General features: G+C 36.2%; 1 protein-coding gene across 1 annotated transcript in view; it reads left to right on the forward strand.

Annotated features, from left to right (window-relative positions):
• Positions 1-308: 308 nt before the first annotated feature.
• Positions 309-13,363, forward strand: part of adgrb2 (adhesion G protein-coupled receptor B2) — a 320,439-nt gene continuing 307,384 nt past the window's right edge. The window contains exons 1-3 of the mRNA XM_023959844.1: positions 309-707; positions 10,014-10,101; positions 10,170-10,206. The gene's annotated coding sequence lies outside the window, so the exon portion shown is untranslated. The remainder of the gene's footprint in view (positions 708-10,013; positions 10,102-10,169; positions 10,207-13,363) is intronic.

The raw sequence follows: 13,363 nt of genomic DNA on the forward strand, positions 1-13,363 counted from the left end.
ATCATACTTTTAAATGGTTAAAGAGCTTTTTTAAATTTTTATTCTTCTACTGAAAAATATTTAATTGTGGAAATCAACAAATATATTTTAAGTTACCAAAATAAAAGCACTATGAATTTGCTTGGGTAAAAGCAACTTCTATATGAAATAAAGTTGCAGTGCTTAACGTTGTGATAATAAAATAAATTCCATTTCACCTTTTTTTTTTTTTTTTTACAATAAAAGATGTGTTAATATTCAGGTGGAGTTTTTTTTTAAACTCACACTCTTCAAAAAAAAAAAAGAAAAACATTTATTATGGTATAATATCAGGATACGTATCGTATTGCGAGATCGCCAGACTTTTGCCGAGACACACTTCTGTTCTGCACTGCGCTCTGGTCTGCATTTACAAACCTTTGCAAAAACAGACAGAACACACCTGAATAGTATGGAATCATGATCAAGTTTATTCCTAGTTTTAAGCTTTATGGATATCTAACAAAGGAATTCAAATAATAAAGAAATGAAGTAACTAAACAGAAAAGTGCAATTTTAGTGTCCAGCAGATATCTCTGGTTTTGTCAACTCCTTGATCTTCCAGGCATGAATTGAGGAATCAGGAGAGCTAAGGCAGGTGAGGTTGAGAGGAATTTGCTGATTAAAAACAGCTGTGCTCACTCTTAGTGCTCCTATGGTGAACTTGATGGAGGACTGAACCTCAGCAGGTGAGTGGCATTGTTGGACTGCAGCTTTTCTGATCACTGATGCTGTGCTCTGGAAAACAAGCAAAATTAGGTGTGGTGTTTTTTACTTAAAAATCTCCTCCTCTGTGTGTGTTTCCACCAAGTTTAAAACCTTTAACAGGTTTGTTTACTTTGATTCCATCCTCACAGGCAGCAGTGCTGTCTTCTGTAATCCAACACAGGACACAAGTTCCAGGAAACATAAATTAGATCTGACTTGCTCAATGGAAAAAGAAGGCGAAACTAAGAAAAATGTCCTTTATAACTTGATTGGCAACTTGGAAAAAAAGTAGTAAACATGAACACCATGAAGAATAAATGCAAACAATGGACTGTTGAGGCTGTGAAACTGATAAGTGGAATGAAAGCAGTGAGTCCAGTGAAGCATTATCAGCACAAAGCGGTTGGAATGAGCAGTGAGAAAATAAAGCCATGTGTCAGGAATGAAGTTACTGACTGAGACAGCTTGAAGTGTTTTTCAATTTCATTTAAAACTGCACAGTCAAACCTTTGCTTAAACCACTTGAGCATCACCTTACAAGTTTTTTGCTTGTTAATGCGTTGGGGACTTGGGCTTTTAATGACAATAGTTGAGATTTACTTTAGATAATACAGCAGATTACTTTAACTCAAGGCCCTGGACCATGCCTTTCTTAAGGCTTTTATAGTAAACAATATCCATTTATATAATTATATATTACCTTTGGCACACAGAACACTTTTTATTAAAATATTTGTTATTTTTGCAGCTCATTTTCCAATCCAGAGGTAAGACGACTCAATCTCTGAAGCACCGCCTTTTGCTCCTTGTGGGTGCCGCCCATTTCATGACATCAACCTAGAGCTGGCAGCGTGTCTGCATTTCATCCAGGAAAATCCAAACTTTTGCAAAGATGTATGTGCATATTCTGGCACAGACTCATCTTAAAAGGGCCTGTTCTCACTTTTCTACATCAGCTTGTTTTCGGGGGGTTGGGAGGTGGTGGTGCTCAGAGCGCAGGAATACTCAGAATTAAATGAACAGATCAAAATATCACTTTAGGGTTGTTTCTTTTTGTGACGAAGGAACATTATAATACAATTAAAAGCTCAAAAAAAGGATTTTGCATGGTATAGTATAGGCCCTTTTAAATCTGAAGTTTTACCTCTATGGTTTACATTCTGTCTTCTGCTGTAACCTTTCAACCGTTTAAACAATTATCGTTACTCCAGTGGATTCTGAAGCGGAAAAAAACAGCCGTGTGCTGATATGCAACACTTTACAGTAGTGAAGAAAGTGTTTACACCATCAACATAAATCAGATGATACTGTTGTAAAGAACGTGACGTGTTAGCGGCACAAAGCAGCTTTTTCCTACAACAGAATCACCTGATTGACGTTGATCAAAGAGCATTTATTATTTAGGTGTTTTGCTTGAGAAGGATAATTACATTTGAGTTGTTTTCTAGCACTAGCATACAGTTATGGCATATAATATGAACTTTTATTTTGCATATAATTGTTTTGAGTGGTATTTGTGGCACGCGGTGGGTCTTGGTCAATTATAAACTGGACCAAAGGACTTTTTTTGTGTTTTAGCATTAAAGGTTAGATGATCACATGTTACTTAAGATTATTAAAAACCATATCTTTACAAAAAATTGCGTTAAATGTTTGCCTGCACTGCCAGTACATTTAAAATGTAAAAATCTACTCCCCTGAAGCCCCCCCCCCCCCCCCCCCCCCCCTAAATCCGTCTCACCTTTTGTTATTGTCAGAATGATGGAAATCACAGCACTTCCTAAGTGAGTGCAGCTTTATAATGGTGATGGGTGTTTTCTGTTGGCACAAAATTGCTAACTTATCTCCTGGAGGCCAAGATCAACCGTCATCACCACTGTCATGGTAGGCTTTATTCATTGCTTTACTCTGCCCACCCTTTGGTGATGGAGTGCAACACAGGCTCATATTTTATGGATTGTAATTGAGATCAATTTTGTCAAGGAGAGTGGTTACAGGTGTCTCTTTTAATCATAAATGGAGCTTTCTCTTTTACATTTTCTCAGTTCTCTGACCACATAGTCAAGGCAGCCCCCTTAGACGGGTACAACATTCATTTAATAAATCTAAAACAACTTTAAACTACTTTCCGAAGTCTAATCCTATAGCATAGAGAAAATGAAAATGACAGAGGACACACAGCTTTAAGGCTTTAAAAAGCATTGCCACCGACATATAATATATTAAAATCCGAAGCAATAATTCCGGTGTGCAAACATGGAGAGAAAACAGCACTCATGTAATACTCTGCTTCCTTTACAACTTGAAACTTTAAGATATTAGAGCAAGTATGATGCCATTTGAAAGACGATACAAATTCCAAAAATGGTTACATCATTTTGTTGAACGAAAGCCTAATGATTTATGGCAAAACAAGTATTAAAAACAATAGGGGTGGATGACTTCATTAATCATGCACAACCTGTAAACACACGTTTAACACCAATGGGGTTGCCCTTGAGAGGTCTGAGTCATCAAAATGCAGCTAGCATGCTCATTGACAAAATAAAGCCTGGTACATGCCTCCGGGCTGCAATTCTCAGAACAAGAATTAACAAGAAGAATAAACTGTGGTTTTTCTCCATCTTTCCTGATCTCTGATAGGCTGGCAGAGCAGCCATCAAAATTTGAGGGAAGCTTTACAAAATTTCAAATCACAATCATGTTTAAAAAAAAAATCTTTCTTTCAAAATAAAATAGAAATGTAAATAGAGGTCATCATTTGAATGTATAAACCATAACCAATAAGCAGTAAGAGTGGCACATTCCAAAAAGACATTTGTCATGTTTTGTGAGAAAATATAGAAATCTCCAACATGAAAATACATTAATTAAACATGAACATATGAACCCGAGAGAATCCATGTACAATTTCTTTCTGGACTTTTACAGTTAATTTGACTTATTTTCATTTGTTATTCATGTTGGTCAGCAGCACCAAACAGCCATAAATTACAAAATAAAACCGCAGCCAGATTTGACCACCTGGATTCTCCAGGGTTTCAAGTGATTCCTTAACCTTTTTTATACTTTCAAGGTTCTGTTAGACTTGAGGGGATACATTTAAATTTGTTCAACATCTTAAATGGGTTTTTGAGACAAACTGCATTTCAATAAGGATAGCTCTTAAGAACGTCAATAAAGACAAAAAAATATATTGGTGATACAAAAGATGCGCATGAAATAAGTCCATAGTCTTTGGGGTTAGGCACTGGGCCGATGATGTCGTGCACAGACCATCATGGAGGAACAATCCCCAGAACATAGATGCTGATAGATGCCAATCACAGGTATCGGTGCCAATCACAGGTGGAAGATGGGGTGGAGGAGGACCGGCAAAGCCATCTAGATAGAATGTAAAGAGATAAACATCCATGAATTGAAAAGCAAGGGCTAATTGGTGCAGTGTGATGGTGGGTAGTTTCCCAAATTCAGCTATGAGTACAGCTCACTGCTCTCTCAGGGGTTCGGAGAACAAATATTCCAAATTCAGATGTGGGAAAACTGACGGGACCAACCAAACCTTAAACTTTTACAGCACCATAAAACATGCTCGTTAAAACAAATGAGTCAATTCAACTATATTTTAGCATCAAATTCTAGCATTTTAAGCTCCTGAAATACATGGCTGGGCAGTCTTTGCATAGCAGCTCCACTTGTCCAAAATGGTCTCTAGGTAATCTTCCCAATTCGTATTTCACCTGACTTTTATGGGTGCTTTTAAACATCTGCTTTTTGTGTCTGCACAAGCACAGAGGGGACAGTGCTACAGAATGACCCGCCTTGACATTGAATAAGTGCTTTAGTGCCTAAAGGCTGCCTTAATATTGATTTAGGACTAAATGATCTGACTGAATGACAAACACTTTAATTATGAAGTCAACATGCAAACACGTCAAAAACTAGAGGTTTAAAACAAGAATAAGGATGATGGAATCATCAAAGCGACCTTGTCATTTATTCAAAGACCTACCTTTTTAGCTTTAATGCTCACAGAGAAATGGACATTGTCATTTTCTGAAGTTTCATCAAAGTCCAGTTTCTTCTATTGATATCTAAAAAAGGTATTTATTTCAAGGCTGGTTTGAGTTCTCCGCCATTTTATGTTCCAGGAAATGCACTGTTGTGCCTTTCTTTGGTTTGTTTGTTTTTTCAAAGAGTCAACATAATTATCTAAAACAAATGCTCCTGGAAAAGTGCAACCTCTAAATGTTAGTCTTTTAAAAGAATGCATGTTCTTGGATAAATCCAAAGGTTATGTGATGTGATTAGTTATGAATATACATTAAAGGATCTTAATAGAAATAAAGAAGAAATACTTTTCTTAAAATGTTTGTTTTTGTGTAGCGTATTTTCTAAATGACAATTGGGCAACAAATTTAAAGACCCAGTCCAAGGAAAATTTTATTTTTGGTATTTTTAACAAGTTCTTGTAACATTTATTCTGGTGATGGGGGACATGTATAAAGAAAATTAAGCTCAAAATTGAATTTCTGAGTATATTTAAGAACTAAATCATTGTGAATCAGGAGCAGATGAAAAAATGCCGTTAGAAAACGAGCCCATTTGTGACGGAAAATACGCTGGGCGGGTCACAAGCTCTCTGCTCTGCTCCATTCTGCTTTATTCACTTGCGGATCCATATACGTCTTTGTTTGTCTTCGCCTGATCTGGAAGCTGGAACAAAACTGTACAGCTGGATAGCTCCAATGTTGCATGGTAACGTTAGGTTGGGATTGTAAGGGCCTGTAAGCTAGCAGGATAGAGTGTAAACAGATTGGTGTTGTGGGGGGGGGGGGGGGGGGTACTCTATGCCAACAAGAATTTCTCACGAGCTACTGCCGCTCTGTAGGAATTATTTCCTAGAAAACAGGTGTTTTTTTTCTCTTTTTTTTTTTCTTCTTTCCTCTGGCTAAAACCAGAATATTCATAATTAAAAGACCATTGGGAACGCTTTGAAAATGAATAATCGGAGTGGGACTTTAACGGCTATAGTAAACATTAATGAGCTATCAAATGAAAACTTTGCTTGAGCTTTTTATAAATAGTTAACAGTTCATAAAAAATTAAAGATTTTAAAAAATTGTGAATTATGGATGCTTTTTTTTTTGCAGCCTTAGATGCAAAATGGGGAACGAGTAACATAAACATTTTAAAAGCTCATGGTAATAGATTCAAATATTTGAAAAACGAAATCTTCAAAAGGTTCAGCTCTAAAACATCAAGATGATGGGCACGTGTACACGCAGCGGCTTCTCTCGGTAGAACGATTCTTCCTGTACTTTCCCCTTTTACAGCCATTGTTCATATAACATCTGTATTGAAACATATACTGTACATCTAACGATAAATCGATTTCTATCTAATTTTCTCCAAACATTTAAGAGTATGACTGTCTGCGACACTTAATGGTGAGCACATGGGGCTAAACACCACTAAAGACAATTTGATGAGAAACAAATTCAATCTATTGGTTATGCCTTTGAGCCAGCCAAAATAAATCTTCCACACTGTTAGATATGAAATGATCAAGCTGTTTATTTATCTTCTGGGAATGAATGCTAGAGAGTGGTGCGTCTATGAATTACTGTTGATGCCTTCTTTCAGAGTAAACTAAAAGATGAAAAGTAATGTTTTTAAATGACATTTTGGAACTGCAACTTTGTCTATTTATTTGTTTGTTTATTATTAAAAACCATGTTGATCATCACAAAGTCACACTCCTTGCCAATAGCAAGGTGAGCTTAATATGTCTTTTTTTTTATCCCTTCTTTAACTTGTTTGGTCTACAGTCAGTCATGATGGATGGTGGAACAAAGTGTGGTCTGCTTTGGGCTTCAGCTCCTTTTAAATGTATGGGTATGTGGGAATGGAGAGATGGAAGAGATGAAGAGAGCAGGCGAGACATAAAAGGAAAATGGCTGAAATGAGGTGATGGATGTCTATAAAAAGGATTAAAAAAAAAGAAAGAAGGAAAGACCTGGAAGGACCAAGAAGACCACACAGACACCATATTGTAGGTGTGCGGAGAGACGGTCTGTGATCTGTCTTTGTCAGGTCCAATAAAAGGATTCTCTTCTTATAATTCTGAAATTAATTATTGTAGCTGAGAGTTGTGAAAATATGAGAAAAAGCACCACTGTGTCTTATCAGGCACGCTAGAGTGTGTGACAATGATTTATAGCATGCATAAAACATGGTACATCTATGATGACTTTGTTGAACCTCCATCACGACTCTAACCTAATGCTTTTTATTCAGAAAAAAAAGTAATAAGAAAAAGAGGGCTTATTATGACAAGAAGCGTCAGAAATGTTGTAAAAATGCAGCTGTAGATTGATTTTATTATTTCACAAGCTTTTCCCTTGCATTCACTGTTGCAGATAAATTACAAAAATGTTCAATTATGGCCACAAAATGTAGTGTATGCACTGGAGAGAATGGTTCTATGAAAATATATACACAAATTGTATACATAAAATTAAGAGTGCAAATATTTATTGTGGGAATTTGTTTTCAAATCAGTTTCAGTTTTGGAGAGGGTGCACTGTTATTTTAATTCAATTCAATTCAATTCAATTCAATTCAATTCAATTTTATTTGTATAGCCCAAAATCACAACAGTCGTCTCGATGGGCTTCGAAGTAAAACATGAAATCAAAAAGATCACGAAAACAAAGAGTTCAATAGAAAAATACTAAAATGAACTAACAAACTGACTAAGCTATACTGGCATCCCTGCCCTTAGACCCCCCTTCGCGGTAAGGAAAAACTCCCAAAAAAACCGGATTCCGGAAAAAACGAAGAAACCTCAGGGGTGCCCACATGAAGGAGGGATCCTCCCCCAAGACGGACAGGCGATTTACCAGAAATCTTAGATAAGAATTAACTTATCTAAATCTACAACTACACATTTAAGGTCCAGCAGACGAGCTTCATCCAGCCGTGGTTGTGGGGACAGTCAAAGGCGCGAGTCGAGCCGGAGACAGGAACCACAGCCAGGTGTAGGAGCAGGAGCAGAGACGAGGTACTCGGTCAGGTACAGAGCAGAGACGAGCCAGAGATGAGCCAGAGGCAGGATCCACAGCCAGGTGTAGGAGCAGGAGCATTTTAGATGGAATTAGAATGCATCTGAATGATGTAAATTTAAGACTGAGGTGTTGAGCTCCCCTCTTGATCTTCAGAAATTAGGAGTCTTGCTAATGCCATTAGATGACCTTTTTGTATTCAAATTCTCTCATTAGCCATGTTTTGATATAGTATGTAAAGTTCAGGAACTGCAACAGACTGGCAATTTGTGAATGTTGTAACCCGTCTTCACCCAACAGTAGCTTGCTTCAGTAGACTCATGACAACTAAAGGGATCCATTGGGTTCTGAAGATGGAGGGATGGAAGGTTCAGTGAAATTCCCAGCACAAAAGTGCATATCCCCATCGCATGTGGGCAAAATTAAGCTTTAAATTACATTTGGCATAGTTCAAGAAATGTTGCGTTCAGTGGACCATGCAGAGGGCCGCACATTCGTGTAATCGTTAGTGCTCTGTTTGTTCAAACCCCGGGTGGGAGCTTTCTTGCGTGAAGTTTACATGTTGTTCTTGTGTATGTGTAGGTTTTCTCTGAGCACTCTGGCTTCCTCCCACAGTTTTTATAAACACACGGTGATTGTAAACTGTCCCACAGCTGAGAATATCTGTGGCCCTGCAACAGACTGACAACCTGTGCAGGGCTTACCCCACCTTTGGGAAAAACTTGCGTTCATTTGAAATTCATGTGAAAAAAATAATCCAAAGGTATCATTATTGAAAAAAAATGTTTTAATGGTACTGCTTGATACAAATCTGCCTCAGAGTTATTGACCTGGTTTGATCCTTGGAATAAAAATCGATTCATCGATTACTTGTTACTTCCCTATGAATTGCGTATATCACACATATATCATGAAAGACCGAAATGTTTATACATGGAAAATGCACAAAATGTACATAGTAGCTGTGTGACATGACATGACATAACCCTATTTAGGGTGTACCCGGCCTTCACCTAGCAGTACATGGCATAGGCCTCATGCAAATCCATGAGAGGGTTTATGTGGGCCAGTATAATGGATGGATTGAGGTTGTGCATTCAATGCAAATCATTAAAATGACTGGTATACATTTATACACAGACCTTTAAAATGTTTTTCGGATGAACTTTTTTTTCGTTCTCATGTAAGCAGAGCTTTCCCTTCCCGACTATTTTTTTTCTGCATATCTAAAATGGCCTTATGGGCTTTCCGTCTTCTCCTAATGTATAGGATTAAAAAGAAGAGGAATACAGGTGACAATGTCAGACAGAATAAACACAAACTGGATATAAGATTTCAAACTTTTGTAGGTAATGCCTCTTCCATGGAAAAGAAAAGCAACTGAAATGTGGAAAAAGGAGATTGTATTAGGAGAGACAGAGGAAGGGAATGACTGGGGAAGCCAGAGGGGAGTTTTGTACCCAGGAAACTATCATAATTGTCACATTTGATCTAGAAGGAACTCAAGTTAGCTTCATGGACCAGTGCTTTTTTTTCTACCTCACACCCTTCAGCAAATTCAGCTGAGTGAGCACAAGACAAACAAATAAAGTGTGTACACCCCCAAATTTATGCTGACACTCATGCACACATGCATGGGCAACCATACCCTCGATCGCACTTGCACATTTACACATTCAAGAGTTTGTAGTTCTGAAATATTTTATTCAGATTTTTCGTGCTTGGATTTACCTCGGCGGGGCAGCCCTGAAGCGAAACCCTGTTCTCTCCTCATCTGAAATGTAAACAGGCAGGAAGGGATTATTGAATACTGGGTCTGGAAAGTGAGGCAGTGTGAAAACTTTACGGTTCCTGTGTTATTTCTAATCGCTGCTGCTGCACTGGGAAGCTTGCTTTGTGAGAGAATGAATCCCCAGATGAAACTAATAAGTATGAGCGCTCAAAAAGCTGATGCCTCACAGACTGTACGGTCGCTCTGCAGGGAAAACTTCCATTTCAACTGGAATACCAGTTTGAAGAAACATCTGTTGATGACTGAATTATCTCATAAATTTGCATGACTTTACTGTGGTAAAGTGGGAGAAAAAAAAGTCCCATACGATGAGAAAATATATTTCTTTTTACCTTCTGATTGGTTTTTAAAGTGCAAACAAAAAGGTAGAAATACAGTCTGCATGATGTTTCAGGTTTAACTTGTACCTCTGCTTCTCTTTCTTTTAGTGTTCGTGCATCAATATCCCCCCTGGCCATGGCAGATGTCGGCTGAATCGGTCAAAAGGTCCCATTTACTTGTGCTGATGTCTTCATGGTACATGTACTCTCCACACTTCCTTTAATGATGGAAAGCTTGACTCAACTTCAACCTCAAATCCACAGGACAGCCCACTCACTGGCTATGAAACGCAAAATACTGGTAAGGAATTGGGATGTGTGAAAAATTATTTGAGGGAAAAAATGTGACAAAAGGATGATGAAAATAACAGGGCCAGCCGGTGTTTTTGAAGGAGACAAATCCTTGACTGATTTCATTTCTTCATTATATCCTGCATCCAAAATACAAACTAAACCTTTCGGAGAACAAAAGTAATTTCCATGAATGAAATGTAAAAAAAAATAAGATACAGAGCATCACATCAATGGATGACAACGTTTGTTTACCTTTTCAACAGGAAATTTTGACATGCCGTTGTCTTTTAACAGAGAAGCTTCTTTTTTTTTAAGATTCTGGCCATGCCCACAGCAAAAGATCATGGTTGATCAATCAAATTGATCACAGTTCATGCAAAACATCATTGTGCTTTCCCTCTTATTCAAAACTAAAACAACATATTCCAATCAGAAATGTTCCATAATACTTACCTTTTACAGTTTCTTATTTTGTTTGATTCATTATGATTTCTGAAATGTTTTTTTTTTCTATTTTTCTCGACAAGTTTCTTTTTTTTACGTTTTAGTTTGTGGAATTTGGGTTTGTTTTCTGGAAAGCAATGTTGTTGTTTTTAATTTGCTTTTTAAATTGTCTTTGTGATCTTAGATATGCTTTGCGTTGAGTGATTTGCAATTCAGGGCCACAGTTAACTTCTTACCTCCTATCTAATAAAAAAACCAAGGAGAGTTCCAGACCCAGAATTCTCAAAATATTGTACCCAAAATCATATATTTCAGGCAATTCTAAAAGTACAATAAATAAATAAAATCTATATCTGGTCTGCATGAAAAGTTTTGATTTTTGATTTTTTTTTAAGCTTATAACCAGAAGGTGCTGATTTAACTTGATAGAGCTCTCCGTGGTGCTGAACATTCCTCTGATCCGTATGCATGTGAGCTCAATTCCGAAGCTCCAGAATGCATTTGTGTTTGACTAAAACCATGCCCTTGAAGCTACACTGAGCTGTCTATTTTGCTGACTTAGCTGCAAGCTATAAGTAAGTATTTATTTTCAGAAACCAGCAAACACAGAAAGATCACAGGCCAGTTACAACATTACCATAAAGCCAAAGTGTCATTTTGATTATATTATAGATGAAAATAAGTTTTCTTGTGGGCAGCAGTCTGATTATTTCCTGTTTGTTTGGGTATAATGTGTAAATATAAAAGCTTTAAAGTTTTTCTATTTTACTTAAATACTAAGTGCATAGCAACAATTCAGTTCTTTTGAATACCACTTAAATGATCAATAGTGACACAGTTCTCTTATCTATGGTAAACATTGTTGTGGTGTTTTATGATAATAGTTTGAAAACTGTTTAATTCCTGAGATGTTGGTATGCTCGGCTACTGTCTTGCAGGAACAGAAGCGACTGTTATTTTGCATTCCACCCCAGACACGTCATATGTGGAGGAGATGATAGAGAAGGCATTATCTGTTTTGTGCTTTTCATTGGATGAGTTAACCTTATCAAAATCTATTTTCAATTATTCATGAAAAATTATAAATTGCAAGGGGAGATTCCTATCACTATGTAAGTGAATTAAAGATGATTCTTTTTTTATCAGTACTCAAAGGTGCAAAAGTGGTTGGAATCGTTTGTTCTGAGCTAATAGATGAGAACGTCTGCCGCAGTCATAGGAAGACTACTTTTTCATCTGCTTTGTTTCCCATATTTGCTTCACATTTAGAGCAGATTAATTTGATTCAGGGCAGAATTTCATCATGCAAAACAACACATTTCTTAGAAAAAGTCTCTTAGACATTTCAAGAGAAAAACCTTGACATGGAAACACTATTTGACAATGGCACAGATAAACCTCAAGGTTAAATCTCTTAAAAGAAATGTAAACAAAATTAAAAAAGGAATTTGTCTTGATATTTTATTGCCCTTGACTCTTTGCATTTGTCCCTTTCTTTTAAGTCCAAACATGGACAACAAAACATTTGGAATACTGAATAATCTGACAAAACAAAAACACCACCACTGACTAAAATCTCCACAATCTACATTCATAGTTTAACTGTATTTAAGGTGCAAACCTTTGTTGACTTGAAATCTGCTACGAATTTGGGATTTAGCAGTCTATGTGAACACTTGTGGAGCCTCGCTCGTGTAGTTTCTACTCCATACTTAACATGTCAAAAGAAACACTTGAGTTGACAAATGTACCATCACTTTTGTCCTCATCTTTATGCAAATATATGCAGCCCGGCACCCCAAGTTTAATCAGACCATCAACTGTCTTTGACTGCTTTGAAATGAGTGCCTTATGGAATCCCAATATGAAGCTGTGAAATCTTAAGATGTTTAATCTTAATATGTTTATATTGAGCTTTAATTGATCATATGTATATAGATATATATAAATCTATCTATATATATATATATATATATATATATATATATATATATATATATATATATATATATATATATATATATATATATATATATATAGATATATAGATATATAGATATATAGATATATATATATATATAGATATATAGATATATCTATATATATATATATATATATATATATATATATATATATATATATATATATAGATATATAGATATATATATATATATATATATATAGATATATAGATATATCTATATATATATATATATATATATATATAGATATATAGATATATATATATATCTATATATATAGAGTTTTCTTTATTTTCATGACTTTGAAAATTGTAGAGTCACACTGAAGCCATCAAAACTGTGAATTAACACATGTGGAATTAAATACATAACAAAAAAGTTTGAAACAACTGAAAATATGTCATATTGTAGGTTCTTCATAGTAGCCACCTTTTGATTAGATTACTGCTTTGCACACTCTTGACATTGTCTTGATGAGCTTCAAGAGGTAGTCACCTGAAATGTTCTTCACTTCACAGGTGTGCCCTGTCAGGTTTAATAAGTCTGATTTCTTGTCTTATAAATGGGGTTGGGACCATCAGTTGTGTTGTTCATGAGTCAGGTGGATACACAGCTGAAAGTCCCACTGAATCGGCTGTTAGAATTTGTATTATGGCAAGAAAAAAGCAGCTAACTACAGAAAAATGAGTGGCCATTATCACTTTAATAAATGAAGGTCAGTCAGTCCGAAAAATCGGG

Source organism: Oryzias latipes, chromosome 11, assembly GCF_002234675.1.
Source record: "Oryzias latipes chromosome 11, ASM223467v1".
NCBI classification, from domain to species: Eukaryota; Metazoa; Chordata; class Actinopteri; order Beloniformes; family Adrianichthyidae; genus Oryzias; species Oryzias latipes.